Source organism: Magnolia sinica, chromosome 17 (genome assembly GCF_029962835.1).
Source record: "Magnolia sinica isolate HGM2019 chromosome 17, MsV1, whole genome shotgun sequence".
Lineage (NCBI taxonomy): Eukaryota > Viridiplantae > Streptophyta > Magnoliopsida > Magnoliales > Magnoliaceae > Magnolia > Magnolia sinica.
The window spans coordinates 3,677,650-3,700,836 of NC_080589.1; the positions used below are offsets into that span (position 1 = coordinate 3,677,650).

General features: G+C 39.1%; 2 long non-coding RNA genes across 2 annotated transcripts; both read left to right on the plus strand.

Annotated features, from left to right (window-relative positions):
* The first annotated feature begins 819 nt into the window (after positions 1 to 819).
* LOC131231559 (uncharacterized) lies at positions 820 to 1,280 on the plus strand. The gene is made up of 2 exons (XR_009164437.1): positions 820 to 958; positions 1,087 to 1,280. It is a non-coding gene; the product is annotated as an uncharacterized LOC131231559 (long non-coding RNA).
* Positions 1,281 to 20,508: 19,228 nt separating this feature from the next.
* On the plus strand, positions 20,509 to 21,569 carry LOC131231905 (uncharacterized). Its single transcript, XR_009164562.1, has 3 exons — positions 20,509 to 20,755; positions 20,855 to 21,014; positions 21,150 to 21,569. It is a non-coding gene; the product is annotated as an uncharacterized LOC131231905 (long non-coding RNA).
* The last annotated feature ends 1,618 nt before the right edge of the window (positions 21,570 to 23,187 follow it).

Consider the following 23,187-nt stretch of genomic DNA (forward strand, 5'->3'; position numbering starts at 1 on the left):
GTTCATACTCCTATCATTTATATGCAAGATCTCTACCGTTCATCATGTGGGCCCACATCATATCTGTTATTGCATGAGAATCAGGCACGTATGATTGCCAGGTGGAACATGAACCAAGTAATTTTAGCCGTCATTCTATTCATAAAGTGTGGACCACCTGATTATAATCATCCTTTCCATATTCAGACCCTGACACATACACAAGTGGGGCACACTCGATGAACGGTCGGGATCACGTTTACATGCCGACTGGTAGAACAGCCGTTCCATTTCTCCATTAACAAAAACCTGTTGAAAGAATCGCACCACTCCCGTACACACACCAAAGACAAAAATCATTTTCAAATTGGTGCTGGCTCGCCACTCTACGTATGGCCCACATGTACATCCGGACCGTCCAAATGGTGTATCAAGTCATAGATGGATCATATCTCAAATATCACACTGATTGGGAAATTCTAACCGTCCAATTCCTGGCCATAAAAAGGACGCTTAGAAATAAATTAGCAAGTAGTCCAAATGCAACAATAAAATCAGATGGGTTTTCGTACATGAACCATCTACAATCAGCTGAGAAAGCTGGACGGTCTGGATTGTCGTACAACTACACCAAATGTACGGTGAAGGAGCCAGCTATTTATGATAGGAGTCACCTGGTATGTAAGACTATATAAACACGACATTGCAAGAAAACACTAGAGAGGTACAGATATGGGAAGAAGCTGGTCGGCATCCATTCTCCGGTGGCCGGGATTTGACATCTCGGTCTCGGACCAGTCGTCGACTACCTTCCAATGGCCGAAATTCAGCTTCTCCGGCCTTACACCGAGATGGGCGTCTCTGATCTTCCGATGGCCCGCTTTCGATTTCTCCATCGTTGATAACGTGCTGTGGACCTTCATCACGGCATTTGAGTCACTAGCTTTGGTGGCCATGCTCTGTTTCTTCTTCCTCTTCTGTGGGTGCAGCTTCTGATCTTTGATCCTCCTTCAGTTCTAGAAAGTTCTAGAATTGAATTTGGATTCTTCTCGAATGCCCGAGTTTTGAATTAGATCAGACGGTGGTGATTGTGTCCTGTTTCTCCAGGCTGAATTCCTGCCGTTGAAGATGATGGGCCATGAGGGTGCACGGGAGGCACGTGAGTACGCATGTACGCAATATCATTTTATTGTTTTTTTTTTTTTTTTTTGTATTTATTCAGTCGGTTTGTTATTTTCATTAAAATGAGTAATTATGGTGTATTAGAGTATGTTTAATGGTCCAGATTTAATTTTTCGAAATTGGGATGTTTGTATGAGTGATCAATGGTGATCTTTCGAAACATAGATGTTTGATCTATGTTTCGTTAAAATACCTGGTTGATCTATTATCCTCCTCTGGAATCGAGTGTTTTGAGCCGTTGGATGGTTGTGATTTACCTAAATATTTTGTAAGGATATTGTGTAGAGTTGGCAGGTGAGCAGAGAGGGAGATCTGTGTCATGGGCAATTTGGTCATTTAAAATGACATGTCACCATTTGGGTGTTTTCAGTGGAGGGTGAGGATCTGTTTGGATGTATCTAAATTTGAAAATAGTAGGCAATGAGGCGTGGCCCACTTGCATTTAGGGGGTGACGCGTTTGGTGGGGGTGGGCAGCTCGAGTAACTGGAATCCCTGGAAATTTCTGCCGTAATTCAGGAGAATAGTAGATTATATAGATTGTATTTTAAATTTTATTGAATGAAATTAAGTTTTTATTTTTTTTAATTTCGAATTATATATCTAACTAATACACATGGCACCTTTTATTTTATTATCGTACGAGTTATAAAAATATCATATAACTCTAATTACAGATAACCTAAGTCCCATTTGGTAGGTCCTAATGCTCATGAACTGTGACTCGCCCAAAGACCGAACTAAATATGACTTGGTTTAACTAACTCCTAAGTCGGTCCGTCACAAGTGTGGTGACTGGTGACTCAGTACCTTTTAGAGAGAAATCAATGCAACTCAGTAGAAAATATAACCTATTGTTTTGGGCTGGCCCGCTTTTATATATATATGGGTGTGGTAAATAGTTCTAAGCGGTGGAGCTCATGGGAACTTTCCGTGAGGTCGAGCTATATGGGACCCACCGTGTTGCGTGACGAATGTTAACACCATCAGTAGATGCACCATTCCATGGTGGGCCTCGGGGTCAAGAATCAAAGTCAATATATGACTTGTGTGAGCTACGCTACAAAAGTTAAGAGGGGTTACCCTCCCATTAAAACATTTATAATTATTTATTAGGCCCTCCGAGATGTGGTTTACAAATCTAGCCCATCTATTATGTGTGTCCTACTTGGATGAGGGGTCAAACCAAGTTTCTGACAAATTTATATTTTAGGTGGGCTCCATCAATTGCTTTTATATGTTTTAGGCATGTCTTTATATGATTTTAGATGGTATGGCCCACCTGAGTTCTGTATATGGCTGATTTTTTGGATATTCCATAATTTAAAGGGGACCCATCAAATGCACAGTGTTGATGTTCGACAAATCATGGTGTGGCCCACACAGCTTGACCTCATAGGAAGTTCCCATGAGCTCGCATAAAACCATTTCCCCACGCACACACACACAATATATATATATATTAAAGGAAGAAAAGAAACACGCAAAGTCATGGAGATCTTTTCCCCAAAAATCTAATTTCGCTATTGGGTTGGCCTCAAAATCATTATAGGTGGGCCCCTTTAGTAATATATAAAAGAAAGGGAAAGTGATGAAAGAGCCTAAATCATGGATCCTTTGAAGCCACTTTAGAAGACATTTTTAATCTTTTGAATCTTGGGCCCAGACCTTGTCGTAAGCCACTTGAGCAATCACTAAGGGGGAACGTGCATGTATGTCTATCCACACATGTGCCAACATGGCGCACTCGGGCGAGACCCAAGTGGGCCGATGAAATATATGATGCAATCTGGGCCGCACGAGAGCCAACGGTCATCGAATTGACCCACACAACGGCCCACCTAATGAAATTTTGGCTGGATTTTGGCTAGCAAATCCAATTCTTGTATGTCTATTCCGTTTTAGCAACCGTGGTGCAATTTAATTGTTACAAGAGTAGTACCATCAAAAGCTGTCGATGGGCCGTGCCGGGGGCAGGCTTCAGCTCGGTTTTGAAATATCAACATGGGCCCAGCCCATTGACAGCCTTACACCCAATGTTCTAAGGTCTGGACAGGACACTGGCTCAGCAATTCAGTCCGGCCACTAGTTCAATTGGTCGTATCCATGTTGACTCATTTGGATGATTTTAGATTAATTAAAACAAAAGGAATTAGTAAAGAATAGGAGCGATAGGGCTGGCCCGCTTCCGGCCAGGTTTGGGCTTGTATACTAGGGCCGAGAGAGCTAGGCCCGAGCCTCTGTTAAATAATTGGGCTCAATTAACAGCCTGTCTGCCCAGCCCGTTTAGGATTTCAAGGGCATTTTTGTCTTTTACCATGCATGATAGAGCACGTTTAATCAACGGCCCTGATCTTGCACAAAAGTGTGTCGGCTTGGACTTGGGCCTGTCCGTTTTGGGCCAGTTTGGGTTTTGAAACACTTGTAACACTCGTGGTTTTAAGACTCAGGTGCATCAAGGTGCCATTTGATGCACCTGTTGCCATGACAAAATGGAAGACTTACAAGAATTTAACACGAGGTCATAGGTTCAAGCACCTATTGTGGTGCGAGTGCACGAGTGTGTAGGTGTGTGTGGGTGTGAGGGTGTGCCTACAAAAGAAGGTGCCATTTAATCAATTGAAAAATAAGCTCTAGAAACTAAGTTTAGTGATGAAAAATTATCGCTCGAGCCTGTGTGACATTTTCTCAAACACATAAATTGCATCTTGAATTTCACACACCTTGAATGCAAAAAGTAAAAGTACTTTCCAGGCATTTCATGAAGCATTCAATGAGCAACATCAAGATCAAGATATGAGGGTAGTCTTAACATGTAAAGTTTTTTTTTTCCTAGATTTGTTTCTACAATCTCCCATTGGGTACCTATTTTGATAATATCATGATATGATGGACGTCTAAGAAACAACACTTTGTTGAGGCATTTCATCAAACATTGGACGAGTAGCATCAAGATCAAAATGACCAAGTCACTGAGTTGATTCGAGTTGGGGTTTGAGCCGAGCTGAGTCAAGCTCGAACTCGGCTCGAAAATTTTTCCAGCTCGAATCTATCCGAATCCAGTTTCGTGTCGAGGCGAGTCGAGGTTTTCCCAGTTGAGTCAAGTGAGCTAACCGAGCTAACTTCACTCATCTACGGGCCATACCACTAGGGGTGTCAATGGGCTGGGTTGGCCCGTCGGGCTCATGCTCGAGCTCAAATATGCAACCCGTTTTAGAATCAAGTCGAGCTTAGATGAAGATGACCAAAAGCCCATGCACACACACACACATATGAAATGGTACTATGAGCTCGAGCACATTATTCATTTCGAGGGCTGGATTAAAATTTCAAAATCGGTGAAACCAGTTACGTAGGGCCAAGTAAATACACGACTCCATAAAAAAAGTTTTAACCTATTTAAACCCTAGTTGTGCTCTCGAGCGTGTTTAGTGTGAAGTATTGTATATTTCTTCCTTATTGTGCATTAGTTTTATAAGCATGAATGTGTTTAATTGATCTATTTACGCATATGTTTTTTATGTGATATGAATTGGACAACCAAGATGGAAATAACTATTAAAGAGAAGATTTAATATTAAAAAAATGACTAAGTAAAGATTTAGAGATTTGAAGGTAATTAATGAGGAATTTAAGTGTCAAAGATCTAAAAAAACCAAGTGCAAAAGAGAGAAAATATTGGAAAAAATATAAAGTACATCAATAAAAATAATAGATTGTTCGGTCCCACCTAAGGTTGGTTCGATCCGACTAAATGTGCACAGAACAGTCCAATGAGAAATTGTGATTTTCGAAAGAAATTCGGCTCGACACTTAGGTGCGACCAAAGCCATATTCGATGCCATCGAATGAGAGTCCAGTGTGACCTAAGGACGACATAGACTTTATAAAAAAATTGGCTATAACCAATAAACTAACTGAAGTGATGTTTGGTGTGACTAAAGGCTACAATCAATGCAATCGAAGTGTAACATAAGTGCGTAAATTTGAAGTTGGTTTCATTTTAGTGTAAAATTTTTCTATATAAAGGAATAAGTTTAGCATTCAAAAACACGAATTAGTGTATAGGAGATAAAACAAGGAGTTGTTGAGCTTATACAGAGTCCTCCAATCATTCGGTTCTTTTTCGATTTTTATGTTTTTCTTTTGAGTTTTAATTTAATCATGTCTATAGTTGGCTAAATCTCTTAGCTATGGATAAGAGGTGAAGCTTTTTGTTATTTTTAATGTCTTAATTTACTTTTATTCAAGTTAATTAGTTTGAATGTTGAATAATTATTAATATTTGGTTTAAATGAAGACTTATTTTTAGTTTACTTGAATTCATTACCGACTCCTAACACATTGGATGCTTATAAAAGTTAAGAGTAATTTCTTATATATTTTGCAAGGGATTGGTATGTAGGATTCATTTATCTATTATAAGCTAAGGATATGATAGATGTTTTGAATTTCATGTTATTAATATTTTTATGCTTTATGCGAGAACTAATCCAATTGAAGTTCAAATCTAGGTTGGTATGTGAATGCTGATTTAACATCTCTATTATTTGGCTGGATAGGATAGAAATTCAATTTCAGTTATGTGATTGAATCAAATTAATAAAACATTAATAATGACTATAAGTGGACCCTTGGCTCTCTAGTACTTTGTCTCCATTGATTTCCCTCTTTACTTTTGTAACGTCCTGGATTTTCACTGTTTTGGATTTTAAAAAATTCTTAATTTTTTTAAAAATGTAATTAACTTATATTATCACTTACTGACCATTAGCACTCAACGTTAGTTTATATACGGGTGGTACCAGTAAAGAACCGCACAAGTCTGATTAATCAATCGTAGGAAGCCAACGAATCCGCCCGATCACTTAAACACCGAATTTAGCTATATGATTTGCTCACACAGCCTAAATCTAACCGACCTACCGCTGATTAATCAAGACAATCGTAACTAAATTAAAAGATCTACTCGAAGCTGAGTTAGATAAGGCCTGGATTTTGACTAATACACCAAATCAACTCCGTTACTCTTTTAGCTTAAAACCGATGGTTTAGAGTAATCATGACCAAATATCCACTTTCACTAGTTATAAATAGGCCACATTATAAACATAGTTAATCCAAACCCTAATCATTTTTCATGAGAAATCTTAATACCTAATTCATTCCAAAAATGTCCCGATTTTTCGAATAAGCTCTAAATTGCTCATTAGTGGGTTACTAGTTCCAAAACTATAGAATAATGTCCGTCTTATTGGGCTCGACATCCATCGCAAAAGTCGAACTTGGATAGTGTCCAGAACCGCTCAACTTGAACTGAAGGATGAGTGCATGAGAAGTGCAAATACTCTGAAGGAAGAAGCTGAAACTTGAGTGAATCGGGTCGTCCACTCTTATACAAAGTTGAAAATTTCGAACCGTCGGTTTATGACCAAACTTCACACGTAGAGTAAGGATATTTCCTTGCTCATATCTGTATAGCCGCGGCCTCGATCGACCATCGGTGACTGTTGAATAGACTTCTAATCATATCTGTCGATTGGCGCATCCAAATGACGGGCCGATCATGTCCATATGTAGATCATCATTAGGGCTAACTATTTAATGGTGTATATCGACATGTACACCCTATAATGGGCCCTAAAAGTTAGAAAAACCCTCTCATATGGCTAGTATAGTAAAAATCCAACCATTGGAGCCATTTACACCAAATCTGTCACTATATAAGGGCTTTATTTAGGCACCCCCTCTTCCTATACGAATTTGCATTTTCAAAGGAGAGAGAGAGAGAGAGAGAGAGAGAGAGAGAGAGAGAGAAGAAGAGAGAGTAGGGTCGGGAAGCTTTAGTGCTTCCCTTCATCGGTTTCCTCCAATTAAAGCCCTAACATCGATCACTTTCCGCTGCCGAATCCACTCCATTTGCGATTTAGAGGTAAGAAACAAACCTACTTCCTAACATAGGTTCTTTCTAAAATGGATTACATGAATCTCATATAGTTCTTGGTGTTTATATGAGAATTTATGATTTTCCCCCAATCCCTAACCATAGGAACCTTGCATCCACCACCACAAGAACAATATTCCCAGATAATCACCATTCTTCTACATATATGCGTTTTGTAAGTTAGGCCCTTGCATGTATCATAACATACGGGTGCATTTGACTCAGGACCTCGGCAAACCCTCCCGCGAGTCCAACACCCCTAGGATAATTCCGCAATCCCTCGACGATATAAAGGTGTGGACCATTATCCCTATGTGACCAAGTACCAATTTTAGGATAAATTTAATGATTTTGAATGCTAGAGTGATGTGCATGAGTGATTCGGGGAAAAACCTAGCTAGAAACCTACATATTAGGTCTACCAACATCTATACAACGATAAATTGCTATTTGTTTGGTTTTCAACATGTTTGAGTATAAAATTAGTGTTGCATGATCATCTCATATTTGATTCTTGCATGATTTTTCCTATAACATGTATGATTGTATTATTTCTTGTTGTATTCTTGTACTATGAGTAGTGTGTTGTCCTTAGTCTCTTCGGTAATCCAGCACCACACGCACACACGTCTAACTCATACTATTAAGAGTAGTTGTATTTATATTAACAACTTGAAACTTCATGCTCGACATATTGTGCACATGATTTCACTTGTGTTAGAAGATGAATTCTTAATTGTTGAAGTGTTATTGAATACAACCCATTCTCTAGGTTAGTCAGGAACTGAGAATTGTGAGGGTGGACTTGTTGGTTGGACTGCCCTGTGACTAGACTGACTGATTTGGGCGGACACGAATGGACGATAGTAGTGAGACTACATGGGTTGCTTGCATTCGATGTCGTGCATTACGTGCTCGCCTAAACTTGGGCAGTCTAGTCTACTGACTGACTAACTGTGCATGTTAATCATGTTTGCTCACGCCTGTTTGGAACCTGGAACACCCCTCGCCCATTGACGCCCACTGACAATAGTTGAAAACTGATCCACAGTCTCGTGAGCCGGGCATGGTGGAATGAGACACTATGTCCGAGCTGTCGGCCTACGCTGGGGTAATGAGCCTCCCCGTAGTGACCGCGAGCGATTTCACTTTCCAGCGCTCCCCACGTACTTGCAATCAGGGGTGGGGACCCCGATGGGATCAAGGATTGCGGGGTCATGGCCTCGCGCGTTGAGGGGTCCGGGCCTCGCAAATGGATGAGGGCATTGATATCGTTGGGATGTACCAGTTTTTCCAACCTATTGGATGAACGAAATTAACTAAATGCTCGGCTAACATTATTCATGCATCGCATTAGCTAGGATTTGGCGACTCGGTAGTTGAGGTCACAATGAGGGAGTGTTGGTCATGCGCGACCGTGAGATAAAGTCACTCGAGGGAGTGTTGTTGGTGAGGTCATACATCATACACAACTCATGCATATGCATTAACAAATACCAGTTAATGATTTATGAATGTGTGCTTTTCATTAAATTCATCATGGAATTGTTATTTGATGTAACTTATGGCTGATGACACCCACTGAGTTAGCTACTCACTCTCACTCTGGGACGGTGTTTAAAACATCAACTAGACCCTTTACTAGATGCAGGTGAGGCGGAGCTCGACGAACCGAGCGAGGTGAGCATGGATAGGGAAGAGGAACTTTCTTACTTACAGCTTATGGTTAGATCACCGTAGACTGTGCAGGTTGTTTATGAATTGTTGAATAGGGATCTAGCGCACCATTTCTTATATAAATTTTGTCGGGCGACGCCTTGTGCTACCCGTTTGATATTCTTATAGACTTGTATTTCTTAGTCGCATTTATTTCAGTAGATTAGTTGTGGTTGTGGTTTATGTTCCAGTCAATTCATTTATTGCTCATTTAAACTGATTTACATACAAATCACCATAATTAGGATATAAGCGACACCTGGGAATTCGGAGGCCAAGTTCCTACACAGCCCTTGAAAACCCGGGGTGTTATAACTTTACTCAACCAAATCATTCCTTCTTAAATCAAATTTCATAAGTTAGTTATAGTTATAGTTCTAGTTCTAAAGTATTTTAGAAAACGCACAATTATAAGTCCTTGTGGGCACGACATTGGTCTCATCAAGTTATTACTACATCGCAACCCTGTATTTGTAGTCTGTTCCGATCATAATGCATATTACATTTTCAAAACCATTTAAAAAAAAGAACATTTCTTCTAATCTCTTTCTCTCTCTCTCTCTCTCTCTCTAGTGGCTTCCTCCCCCTCCGTAAGACACCTCTCTCATCCCTCTGTTTCTTCCTCCCCAAAAAACTCCTCCCATCTCATTATTTCTCCTCTCTACACAAAACCCGACACTGAAATATCGAATGATATGAAATCCGACATGCCTAATACACCAAACACAAACGTGACCACCCTCCAACACCTCCCACTTTTGCCCTTTTTATCTTCATGACTATGATTAGAGATGGGAGAAGAAGAATTGAAGATGAAGGGGGAAGTCGAAAACCCCCTACAACTTAGGTCTCTCTCTCTCTCTCTCTCTCTCTCTCTCTCTCTCTCTCTCTCTCTCTCCCCCTTTGCAATGGGCCTATGAAACCGCCCATGTGTTCGGGCTTAGGCCGGTAAAAATGTTTATGGTTGGCTCATGCTGCACTATTTTGGCCCATCACGAGCCTAGGCCTAGTTTGGGCCTAAGTTGAAATTGTGGGTTGGGCTTGGACAAAGCTTGGCTTGGCCCTAACCTGGCATGTTAACACCCCTAATCACCATGTTCAACATTCAACATTAAGTGAAGAGAGCGGAGGTTTTTTTAAAAAAAGACCCATATTTTCAATGAAAAATAATTAAGTACTTAATAAGTTAAAATTACCAAATGACCTAAATGAATCATTGAAAATCACTAAAAATATCAAATTTCATAGATAAGTGTTGAAGATAAGTTTTATCAAACAGCCCCTTAGCGGCTCGAACATAGTCGCTCCCTCCCATGTTGAGTTGTATCCAAGTTGAGTTGGGCATATTTTCAATGGTGACTCGAAGTGTCGGCCTGGATTTGACTCAATTAGGTCTAAGTCAACTTGAACGAGTGGGCTTAAGTGGAGACTCAACCGGGTCCACACATGTGGGTCCAGGTTGTGGACGACTCTTAAGTAGTGGCTCTCTACTCTCGTCTTTGTTAGGCTGAGCGGAGAGATCTGTGTTGGATGTAGTGACATCGGCAAAATCATCACATGATCATAGGACCTTAACTATTGGTTTGTGTTTTATTTTAGGATTTTGATTTTGATTGTATCTACGTAGAAATCCTAGTAATTTTAAATTTTGAAAATTTTAAAACTTTTATGTGTATATATCTTTTCAAAATTGCATATAATAATTACATATAGTTTGAACTTAAGCCCAACCATCCAATTTTATGCAAGATTCATGCTGTCCATTATGACTACCCTACTTTTTATGATATATTACAAAAATGCCCTTGAAACCATAGATGGGACCGGTCGGGTCAAAGAACTTTTAGCCCTAACCTAAGGCTAGCCTGATTAATAAGATGCCTTTAATCTTAGGTTGGGGCTTGTCTTTGGGTCAAATATTTTTGCCAAATAATTTCTTGGGTAGGCAAGTGGATCCAGATTGCTTGCCACAAGTAGAAAAATCCTGCCCGTTGCAATCTAATTGAGCCACATCATCACACACTGCATTTTATGTAGCAGTGCTGACAATGTTGGTAATGATGTGGGCCAATCAGGATGCAGGAAAACTGAATTTTTTTGCTTGTAGCAAACCGAGGATCTAAATTCAAGTCGGATCATGTTTCCCTACTCTGCTAATACACTAGACACCTTGATTGGACCTATCTCTTATACACTATCCTTCACTTTCTTTTCATGCAACCCATTTAACTCCTGTTAATTGATTTGTCAGATGTAAACACAAAGCATATATTGCTTTTTATATCTTTTATTAGCATTTTAAGAGGCTCGAAAATGGAAAACTTATTTTAGCTTGATTTTTTTAGAAATCCAATATTGGATCAAGCTGATATTTGTTTGCTTACTTTCATTCATATATGTATGACCTTATCAATGGGATGGATGGCCTATAAACATTATAGTGAGCCCTACGAAGTTTTTAATGTTAATCTTTCAAATAGTGACTTTATCAAAGTTTGTGTGACCTTCTCAATAGGTTAGATGGCAAATAAACATTATGGTGGGAATTACAGTGGGCCTTATGAAGTTTTTAATGGTAGATGTTCAATCAACATTGTTTCCTATGATGTGGTCCACCTGAGATCTGGATCTAACTTGTTGTTGGGCTTATGCCCTAAAATGAGATGGTAAAATGGATGGACAACATGGATATACAATACATACATTAAGGTGGACTCCATGGTCAGTGCCACATTCCCTGTTGGGTGAGGCCGGCCCCACCGAATGTGCTCCAATCCAAACCGGAAGCAGATTACGTGGTGGCAACCTCAGTGGTGTGTTGATGTGGCAAAGTTATGTGGGTTCCACCATGATATATATGTTATATATATATATATATATATATATATATATATATATATCTATTATTGCTATATTTTATGAAATAATTTTAGGCTATGATCCAAAAAATGAATCAGATCCAAAATCTCAAATAGACCACAACACAAAAAGCAGGAGGGATTGAACACCTACAATTGAAAACTTATTGGAAACCATAAAAGTTTTGGATCAAGGTTATATTTGTGCTTTTGCCGGATCTACGTAACCTTATGGACATGATCGATGGTAAATAAATATCATGCTCTGTGTTGTTCACTTAAGGTTTGTATTTCCTCTTGGGCTCATGACCTAAAATGATCCTACAAAATGGATGGATGGTGTGGATATAGAACATACATCATAGTTGGCCACAGAGCTTTGCCACGTCAACACTCCATCAAGGTTAGTGATGCATGACACACCAGCAATGTGCTATCAGTCTAAACGTGGCCCAGATGGTGAGTAGGTGATTCTGATAGTTGGACATGTCATGGATGGAAAATAGAGTGGATTAGGCTCTATCGTCCATTAGTTTTGCTCAATTCATCTACCAAATAACAGGCCATTAACTATCATTTTCTACTATGGCTCCAATTCAAACGTACAAGATGGGTAGGATTTCCTAATAAGTGTCCCAGTAGATGCATGGACCTAATTGATACATAATCCTACCTGTTCATTGAAGAGATGGCTCTTCCATGTTCCACCAAGGGCGAATTTTCCTATGAGAGTTATTGGAGGAAGCATGAGTGGAGCTGTACGTGAATTGAGTCAGCTTGATTAATTCGCTCGATTCGGTTCAATAAAGATAGTCTCGACTTAGTTCAACATTAAGTTCGGGCTGAGTCGAGCTTTTTTTATTTTTTTTTTAGTTCGAAAATTTTTGAATTGGGTTTGAGCTGCGCTCGGCTAGGCTCAGTCCTTGGCTCAAATCGGACTCAATTTGACTGGATTGGGTTTGACTCGTTTGACCAGGTGTAAATGCCTACTCAGTCATCCAGAACCCTAATTTCAAAAAACAAACCCCCTTGGCCCTTTCTCATCTCTGTCCATCACCTGTCCAGAACCAACCCCTTTCTCCTCTCTCTCCGGTGGCCGGACCCTAACCCACTACCCCACCCCGCCCCGCCCCGCCCCGCCCCGCCCCTTTCTCTCTCCCTCTCTATGTCCGAAGTTTCAGCCAATTCCTTTGATCCGACGAGCACCGAGCCCGAGGCCTCCTCCGTACTATTTCACACACACAAAGACCTCCTCCTCCTCCCTCTCTATTTGCCCTCTCTCCTCTTCTGAATTCGGCTCAAAAGCTTGAGCTTGACCAAACGGGGCCGAGTTGGATAGTTAGCCTTGAGGACCAAGCCAACTAGAGTTGGAGTTAAGGTTGGCTATTGGCCAATCTGAGCTGAGCCGTGCCAAGCTCGACGCGTGTACAACTCTAGCACTAAAAAACTCAGCACCGTTCATCGTGATTGGATGGTAACCCCAACACCACTCATTTACCCGTTGTTGGCGTTGTGGGGCCCACTATGTGTTTTATCCATGCTACCTTGTTTTAAGCGTGAGCTAAAAAAATAATGAAGTAAATACAAAACTCAAATGGAACATACAAGGGGAAACAACGGTGATCAAAAGCTCACTATTAAAAACTTCTGGGGGCCACGAAAGTTTTGAATGAAGCTGATATTTGTGTTTCCCCTTCCTCTTAAGCTTAAGGACTTCCTAAATAGATTAGATGACAAATAAACATTATGGTGACAGCTTCACATCAACTTCATTTTTGGGCTCATGCCCTAAAATAGAGTGCGTTTTTGGTGGATCCCTAATCAAGGGGCTCATTTTGATGTATACACTTTACATCCACACCGTCCATCCATTTTTACTGCTCATTTTAGTTCATGATTTAAAAAATGAAGTAGATCCAAATCTTAAGAGGACCACACCACAGGAAACAGTCATGATTGAATCTCCACCATTAAAAACTTCACGGGGCCACCTGACTGTTTATTTGCCATCCATTCTGTTAAGGTAATAAAGACATGGATTTAGACCACACAAAATCAGCTTCATCCAAAACTTCTACGCTAGTTTTTAATGGTTGATTTCTTTCCTGTCCCATTGTCTACCTGAGATTTGGATTGACTTCACTTTTTAGATCATGCCCTTTAATCAGTTTTCGAAAAGGATCATGTGGATATAAGGCACAGACATCAAGGTGGGCCCCACAGTCAAGGATTCATCTACCTCATTGGAAGCTGCCCCTTTAAAATGAGCTGACAAAATGAATGGACCGAGTAGATTTAAAACACATACATCGCTATGGCCCTGCAGCACCCTATCAGCTTTCCATAACAGGAGTTCGGTAGGATGTGACTCCTAAGGTAAAGCTGATCTAAAATTCAAGTAGACCACCCTGCATGGAAAAATGGGGATGGCAATGCCCACCACCGAAACCTTCTTGGCCCAGTAAATTTTCAGATCGGGCTGATAGTTGAATATCCCTTCAATCTCATGGGACTCACCTTATGAACGGCTTTGATGGCATGTAAACATCAGGGTGGGCCACCCATGAAGGTTGCAATGGTGGGCGTCCCATACCCACTGTTCCCTGCAGTGTGGCCCACTTGAGTCTTGATCTGACCGATTCTTAGGCTCGCGTCCTAACATAATCCGGTACAAATGATGGACAGAGCACAAGCATCACAGTGCGCCACACACACCTTTGCTGCATGGGATCCCAACCGGCGTGGTTTGCGCCGTCTCCCTGCCCATCTCTAGCCGTGAACGGGCAGTTCTGTGGGCGGGCCCAACGTGATGTATTTGTTTATCCATGTTGTCCATCCCTTCTCTCACATTATTTTAAGTTTTGCGCACAAAAAATGAGGCGATCCAGTGCTCAAGTGGACCGCACCAAGTAATAAGGTTGGGTTGCATTAAATGCAAGGCGGAGTGAAAGATACTTCGTTTCAACGGTGAGATCTTGGTATCGATCCGTAGTGGGGTTGGCTAACAGTGAAGTGTCAACTGACAGTGAGGAATACTGACAAGCTAAATAAATAAATCAATGCAAGAGTCATTCGTAATGGTGTGGTCCAACTCTCCAAATAATAAGCTTGAGTTACATTAAATGCGAAAAGCATTACATGCAAGAGTCATCAGTGATGGTGCGGTCCAATTGAGACTTTGATTTACCTCATTTTAGCACACATCTTAAAATGATACAAGAGGGGCAGATACCGTGGATGAACAAAAACATCTACTCACATAACAACCTGAGACTGCAAGGTAACCATAGCTAGGAATTGGGGTGAGGATGTGTACTATCCACAACAGGATCCTATCAGCAGGGAGCAACTATAACATATGTATTATATCAATGTTGTTAATTTATTTTGAAAGATAATTTTAGATAATAATATTATAAAGGAGATGAATCGAAGTCTCAACTGGACCACACTGTTGTCATGGGATAAGATTAATGCCATGTTTTATTGATAATACGGTGGTACATTGAATGGATATACCTACCATCATTTGAAATTACTAAGAATAACACACATGTATTATATTTAAACCATTCATTTGTTTTGTAACCTCATTTTATGACATGCGCCTAAAAATAAGGTAGATTTAGAACTTATGTGGCCCCAAAAAAGTTTTCAACGGTGAGTATTCAATACCCGTTGCTTTCTATGGTGGGGTCCACTTGAGCTTTAGATTTACCTATTTTTTGGTCCATGCTCTAAAATAATCTCAATAAATGGGTGGACGGTGTGGATATAGCCCACACATCATGGTGGGAGCTACGCAACTTGCCAACATTGGGTGAAATTGGCACGTACCCAATGTAATTCCATTTAATGTAATTCCAAGCTTTACCATTCTTCCCAAACATTAGTGGAATTGGCACAGAACCAGATGAATCCCATCCCACATAATCCCTTCTAATCCCACTGCCCAAACGGGCCCTAAATTAAGCTATTAAATCACATACATCGAGGTAGCCCCACAAGCCCCTGTCAGGACTGTCCATCGTAAGTAAGTACATTCGGTGGCTACACCTGATACACGCCTTATCATTGGAAAAATGGGGAAGGGGCAAAAAATTGGGGAAGAAATTTATACCGTCGATACCTTTTTTTAAGCTCCATCTTAATGTTTATATGATATTGAAATCTCTCTCCATCTTAATGTTTATATGATATTGAAATCATTTATAATATCATTTTCACTTGACGAATGGAATGTTAAAAAGAACTTAGCCTGAAATAAAACTAGGGGGATACAGAAACTTTTGTAGCCATATAATATTTAAGGTGTTGCCTACTCCCTATTATTTTTCAATGATCCGTTGCACTTGAGTCCTTGAGCCTGATATTTTTGGTCTCATGTCTTAAAATGAGTTTTAAAAACAGATGAACGGGTGAATTTATCAGAAACATTTCTGTAGGCCCCACCCAGGGTCACAAGGAAATAGATTGGCTACTCCCCTGCCACCAGCCAATGGCTGATGGTTGGTGCTATGTGGGACCCACCATGATGTATGTGTTTCATCCATTTTGTTGTTCTATTTTTGTAGATCATTTTATGGTATGAGACCAAAAATTAGTTATATACAAATTTCAAGTGGGCCACATTACAGGAAAGGAAACAGTGATGAATGAACATCCACCATTGAAAACTTTTTAAGGGCCATAAAAGTTTTGGATCAAGCTGATATTTATTGTTTCCCTTTATATGGGTCTATATGACCTAATCGACTGATTGAATGTCAAATAAAAAGTACAGTAGGCCTTAGGAGGATTTTAATGGTGGATATCCAATTTTTATAGTTTTCCTGTGGTGTGGTCCAAATGAGATTTATATACCTCTAATTTTTGGTATCAAGCCTTTAAATGATATGTAAAAATGGATGAACGAAATGGATGAAACACATACAATGGTGGGGCCCACAGAACACTGACCACAGCCACCGGGCAGGTGGCAGGGGGAGTAGCCAATCCGTTTCCCCCAGCGGCAACTTCCTGCGAAAGGTCGCAGGAATTCCGCGTCCCTGGTCTGACTCGGACGCGGATTTCCTGCGAAAGGCACGCGCAGGAACTTCCGGCGAAAAATGACGTGTTCCAATGAAAACATGCCAATTGTGTGAATGGCGTGGCAAGTTTAAATCCTGTTAACGGAGTCTCCGTTAACAGTGAGAATCGAGCACTACGCAGCGCCTCTTCGTTTCGCATGTCCTTTTTTCCTTTTTCGTTTTTTCTCTTTCTTCTCCTGCCCTTTCTTTTCCTCTAAACTGGAAGCCAAAAAATAAAAACTTGCCAAGCTTTTATTTTGAGATACCACACTTTGGCAAGGAGATAATCTAGAACTTGCATACGTTCTCCCATTTGAATAGGTAACTATTTAGAGTTTCCTCCCTCAAATTTTAGGAGTTTTTTTCTCCTTGTTTTTCTTTTCTTTTCTTTTCTTTTTCTTTATTTTTTTTAAAAATTTCTGTTGAAATCTGAAAATGTAAGAATTTGCTTTTTTCATAGTTTAGGGGCATATAAGAATTTATTATCATCCTGTTTGCGAAAGTTCACATAAATAATGCCTGCTGGTGAACACGCAGGCAAGGTACCGCTAACTTATGGTGAACTACTATCTTTCCTTCAGATCTACAAAATCTGTACCGTCAAAGTTATAGACCCCACCATGAAAATCATCTGACCGGAAAATCAGGCTGTTTTTCTAATCAGGTGGGCCACATTGTTGAAATCAACTTACAACTGATGGTTGGACTTAACATAAAATATTAGCCCACCTACTGAACGGATTAGCCTGCTTTTCTGGAAAGCTGGACTTCGTGGTGGGGCCTATCATTTTCATGGTACTGATTTCCTTAACAGGTGCCACGTTTGCAAAAAAGATGGCTTGGTGCTACACATTGTGGTAGGTCCTCTTGTCATTCTAGACCCGGTTTTCTCAAAAATATGGCCCACCTTGGCAACGCTGGGATGTTCTAACCGGACGGGGTTTGGCTAGTCATGCCGCCACCAGCATTCTAGACCCAGTTTTCTCAAAGATATGGCCCAACTTGATCAGTGAGAATTATTTGTGGCCTATTTAATAAATGAGTTAGGTTTGAGCTGATTCTAATCCAACCCGAACCCGGCCCATTGCCACCCCTAATCAAGTGAAGCTTCTAAAGATTTTGTATATATGCATTTACTTTAGGAAAATGTAGAAAGTGTGCTTACTTTTTTACTTAAATGAATTATTTTATAATTTTTATTCTTGGTTTTGCACTTTCCTATTTAAATGAATACACTGACAATTTCATTTTATTTTTTTTAATGACACACTGTTACTTTTTCTATTGTAAGAATGTGTTGCCTTTTTCTTTTTTTTTTTTTTAGATTTTTTCACTATTGCATATGTATATCTACATTTATGTTTTGACAATTTTATACCGGTAGGTAAATGGATGACATGGGTGCCTTGGATAGCCAAAATTTTCCCCAATCATGTCGAAGGTTGGACTTCAATGTTGAAAAGGAATATCATGTTCAAGAAACAGTACATGAAGTTTTGGTTGAGACAGGTGAAAAATTAGATGAACCAAACCTTGTAATGGAGTTCAATTCTGAAGAGAGTGCATATGAGTTTTATAATAAATATGCTGGGAAGATAGGGTTTAGTGTTCGAAGATCATCGTGTAACAAATCAAATAATGGTATCGTGATTCAAAAAACATTTTGTTATTATAAAGAAAGTCGAAGACAAGAAGATAAACGAACTGATCAAGTAAAGTATCAACGTCCGAATATAAAAACAGGATGTCGAGCAAAAATGACTATTAGGCTTCAAATGAATGGTAGATTCAATGTCACTAAATTTGTTGCAGAGCATAACCATGAGGTCATTACACCATCAAAAGTACACATGTTAAGGTCACAATGAGGTTTAATTGATGCTCAATCAGCTGTAGCAGATATGGCAAACAATTCAGGCATAACACCATCAGCAACTATGGCATTTATGAGCAAGCAGGCTGGAGGTCGAGAGAATTTGGGATTCCAACCTGTTGATTACAAAAATTACTTGCGAAAAAAGTGAATGAAAGCAATGGAAAGGGGAGATGCAGGAGCTGTTTTAGAATATTTTACAAAAATGCAAGTAGAGAATCCATCTTTTTTTTATGCAATACAGGTAGATGAAGATGATCAAATCACCAATATTTTTTAGGCAGATTCAAAGTCGATAATGGATTATAGTTATTTTGGGTGTGATCTGCTTTGATACTACATACAGGATAAATAGCTATGGTCGTCCATTTGCCCCATTTATTGGGGTAAATCATCATAAACAAACAGTCATATTTGGTGCAGCCTTGTTATATGATGAAACAACTGAATCTTTTAAGTGGTTGTTTGAAACTTTTTTAAAGGCAATGTCTGGAAAGCAACCAAGGACAATCTTAACAGATCAATGTGCTGCAATGGGCAATGCAATAGTTGATGTGATGCCGGAAACATACCATCGTCTATGTATCTGACATATATACCAAAATGCTGCAAAGCACCTTAGTAATGTATTTCATGGTTCAAAAAGTTTTGAATATGATTTCAGTAGATGTGTGTATGATTATGAAGAAGAGGAAGAGTTTCTAATTGCATGGAATAATATGCTTGAGAAATATGATTTGATACAAAATAAATGGTTACAAGCGTTGTTTAAAGAAAGAAACAAATGGGCTTTGGTATATGGCAAAAATACATTCTGCGCTGATATGAAGAGCACACAACGGAGTGAAAGCATGAATAATGTTTTGAAGAAATATTTAAGTTCCAAATACAATCTTTTGTGTTTCTTCACACATTATGAACGAGTAGTGGCTGATCGACGATATCGAGAATTGGAAGTTGATTTCAAAATGAGGCAAAGTACCCCAATATTGTATGTTGATGTGGAGATGTTGATGGAAGCGGCAAAAGCATACACTCCGGAAGTATTTAAAATATTTCAAAATGAGTATAAAAAATTTCTTAGTCATACAATTCATAAAAGTGGTGAATTTGATACAGTGTTATAGTTTCAAGTTGTTTGTAATGATAAAGTTGGAGGCCGTCTTGTCAAATTCGACACATCAAACAATACCGTCACATGTAGTTGTAAGAAATTTGAGTTTGTCGGGATACTATGTAGCCATGCACTAAAAGTTTTGGATTATTATAATATAAAGGTGCTTCCTTCCAATTATATTTTGAAAAGATGGCAAAAAGATGCAAAAGTTGGTGTTGTGAAGGACCATCTTGGGTTTACCATACAAGGTGATCCTAAGATTTCTTTAGGGAAGCGTTATAGCTATTTGTGTCGCAAGTTTGTTAAAATTGCTTCAATGGCTGCGGAATATGAAGATGCATTTAATTTTGCTGATAGATATTCAGATAAATTTCATGATGAATTGACAGAGTGTATAAAAGGGATTAAGAAACTTCCATTGATGACATATCAAACTAATGATGAAAATGTAGATGCTGAAATTGTTTGTCATCAATCGACTGACAATGAGCTGCCAATTATGACATCTTAAATTAATGATGAAAATGTAGATACTGAAAGTATTCATCATCAATCGACTGACAATAAAGTTACTTTCGTTGATAGTCTCCGCTCGCAAATTGTAAGTGGGATTAAAATGAAGCCTAAAGTTGTAGGTGATCGCCGTACTTTTAAAAATCCTTTAGATATAGGAATGAAGAAAAAATCCAGAACCGAATCCATTTAGCTACAAATGAATCAAGAGAGAAATGATTCAACCCAAGCACCAAATATCTTTCACCTTCCTTCATTTCACCCTTCACATTGTCCAAGTGTATTCTCTCAACTAAGCCAAGTCAATCAGGTATTATGGACATTTTATTTACTAAACTTGTCATAACATTTGTTATCCACATTACAGCTTTTTATACTTTGTTTTTTCATACCAGGGTCAAAAAGTTCCTATAGTGAGTCCTTTTGGATTACCAGTAGCTTATTATGGGTACCATCAACCTAATATTAACATATACCAGCAAAATTCCTTGAGCATCAGATCTCAGGTAAATTTGAGATTTTTTGAAACTAAAATATATCATATGTGGTTCTCACAACATGTGCTCATGAACTATGATTCTGTTATTTTGTTATTTCTTTGTCAGGGTAGCTTTGTTACTAGCGGGAGTTATTTTGGAGTACCTGGTGGAAGTTGGGTAGCTGGCACCAGTGGATCCATGAATGCACACCATCTGCCTCTTGTGGGTGCCAAACAGGCATCAACTGGTAACAACAAAATTATTCGAGGACCAGCGCTTGCCTAAGGTATGAATTGTTGTAACATGTATTAAATTTTTTTTTCTTGGCACATAAGCTTACAAATATTTTGACTAATGTGTATGGTTTTGTTTTTGTTAAGCATTCTAGTAATTACATATTGAGTTGTTAATTATATTGCAGTTTGGAGGGCAACGGGTTCGATGTCAATGTTAGCTGCATTGCTGTTTGAAGGGCAGAATAGTTGTTTTGTGCTATGAATGTATGTGGGATTTCTTGGATGCAGAATATGAGATATTGTACTATGGATATATGGGGTCTTTTTGTTGTATGCAAGTCTACTCACCTTTTGCGCATGTTAGATTTGTTGAATGCGAGGATAGCTCTTTTCCATCATTTCTTGTTGTAAGATGTGGAGCTTACTATTGGTCTTGTGCTAGGGTTTGTAAGGCTATTCCACTTTAGTTCAGAGGTGGTGTTTTTTTGGTGTGTTCGAGTTTGCCCATTGTTGGTTAGATTGTGATAGTTTGTGTGGCAGTTTTGTCGAAGCTGTCTAAGTGCTTAGACCTCTCGCCTATTGTCTTATTTTGTTTGTTTATGTTATTTTTGTATACCTCTCTTCCACATAATAGGCATGGTTTCCTATTTTTTTGTACAGTCTACCTAAATAGACGTACAGGATATTTTTTGTGTGTAAAGAATGTTATGCAGGAAAGGGAATAGAGGAAAGGGAAAAAAACAAAGGAAAATTTAGTTATCACTCACTTGGTAGGTGTATGTTATGATTCTTTTAAGTATGTTGTGGGCTTGGTTTCATGAAAGCCATTGTTCTATTCTGTTGTTGTTTTTTTTTTTTTTTAGTTGATGTGATTAATGTTATTTGTATCATTGAGATATGGAACTCTTTCAAATCCTATTTGAACTCTTGGGTTGTTATGTTTTGCATTCTAATCTTGCATTAGAAGCTTGATCAGTTTCTATACAAAGATAACTAAGTGAAGAATCTGAGTGTGCTACCTTGATGAGTGGCCCATTTAACACATGTTGTGAAAATAAGATGTGAAATAACACCACCAGATTGATGCAACTAGCACTTGTAACACCAAACCCTCGTAGTGAGCCCTTGCATGCATGTAAATAAGGGGGCTCTTTTTGTCACATGCACCAATGTGTGACAATGTGTGTAGGATATGAGCTCATTTATGAAGTGCAGGCACAAATATCAGTGCTCATTCTCAAGCAAGCACATCCCCACATGCCACATGTGTATGAGATCCTGAGCTTTCGATTAGGTGGTTTATATGAGTTAGAAATTTGGCCTAAATTTTAGATCATTTCACTCTATAGCTATGTGACTATGTTGAAAAAAATGGTGAATAACCATTCGAATGAGAACATGTGAATAATAACACTAAATTGATGCAACTAGCACACGCAAAACTGAGCCCTTGTAATGGGCCCTGCACATGTAAAAAAGGAAGTTCTTTTGTCCCATGTGCCAACATGGGACCATGTGTGCAAGATATGAACTCATTCATCAAGTGCTGACATTAACATGGGACCATGTGTGCAAGATCCTGCACAAATGAGCCACGTTAACTTACTCATTAGTTGCATCCATTTCTTAAATTCAGGTCATCGTTTTGGCCTCTTTCATAGAAGCGAACAATTTATTCAGCATTTTTCTTATCGATAACCCGAACTCAATTCTCGAATCAAGTTGAATGCAAGCTATTGATCCATAGGCTAGAACAAATTGTTAAAGTTGTCTAAAGTGGACATTTTTTAGTTAATGGCCAAGAAGATAATAGCATTTGAAGAACATTTAATGGCCAAAATGCTTTCTATCCAGATCAATATCCAAATGAGAAATCCAACCCGTCCATCTAGTTTTTCGAGCTCATTTTACAAGTTACAATAAAAAATGAGTAGTATCCAAAACTCAAGTGGTCCGTATGAGTTCATATCTTGATGAATGAGTTCATATCCTGCACACATGGTCCGTATGAGATGAAACAGTGGGGAAATGAGTGCTTACTGTCAAAACATTCCTAGGCTCCACCTTGATGTTTATATTCTATCTAAACTGTTTATAATGTCATTTTTACATAGATGAAGTGAAAATATTTAGAAGCTAAACTGTACAAAACTTTTGTGGCCCATTTAAATGTTTCAACGGTGGTCACTAAATCTTCACTATCTCCTCTCGTGTGGCTCATTT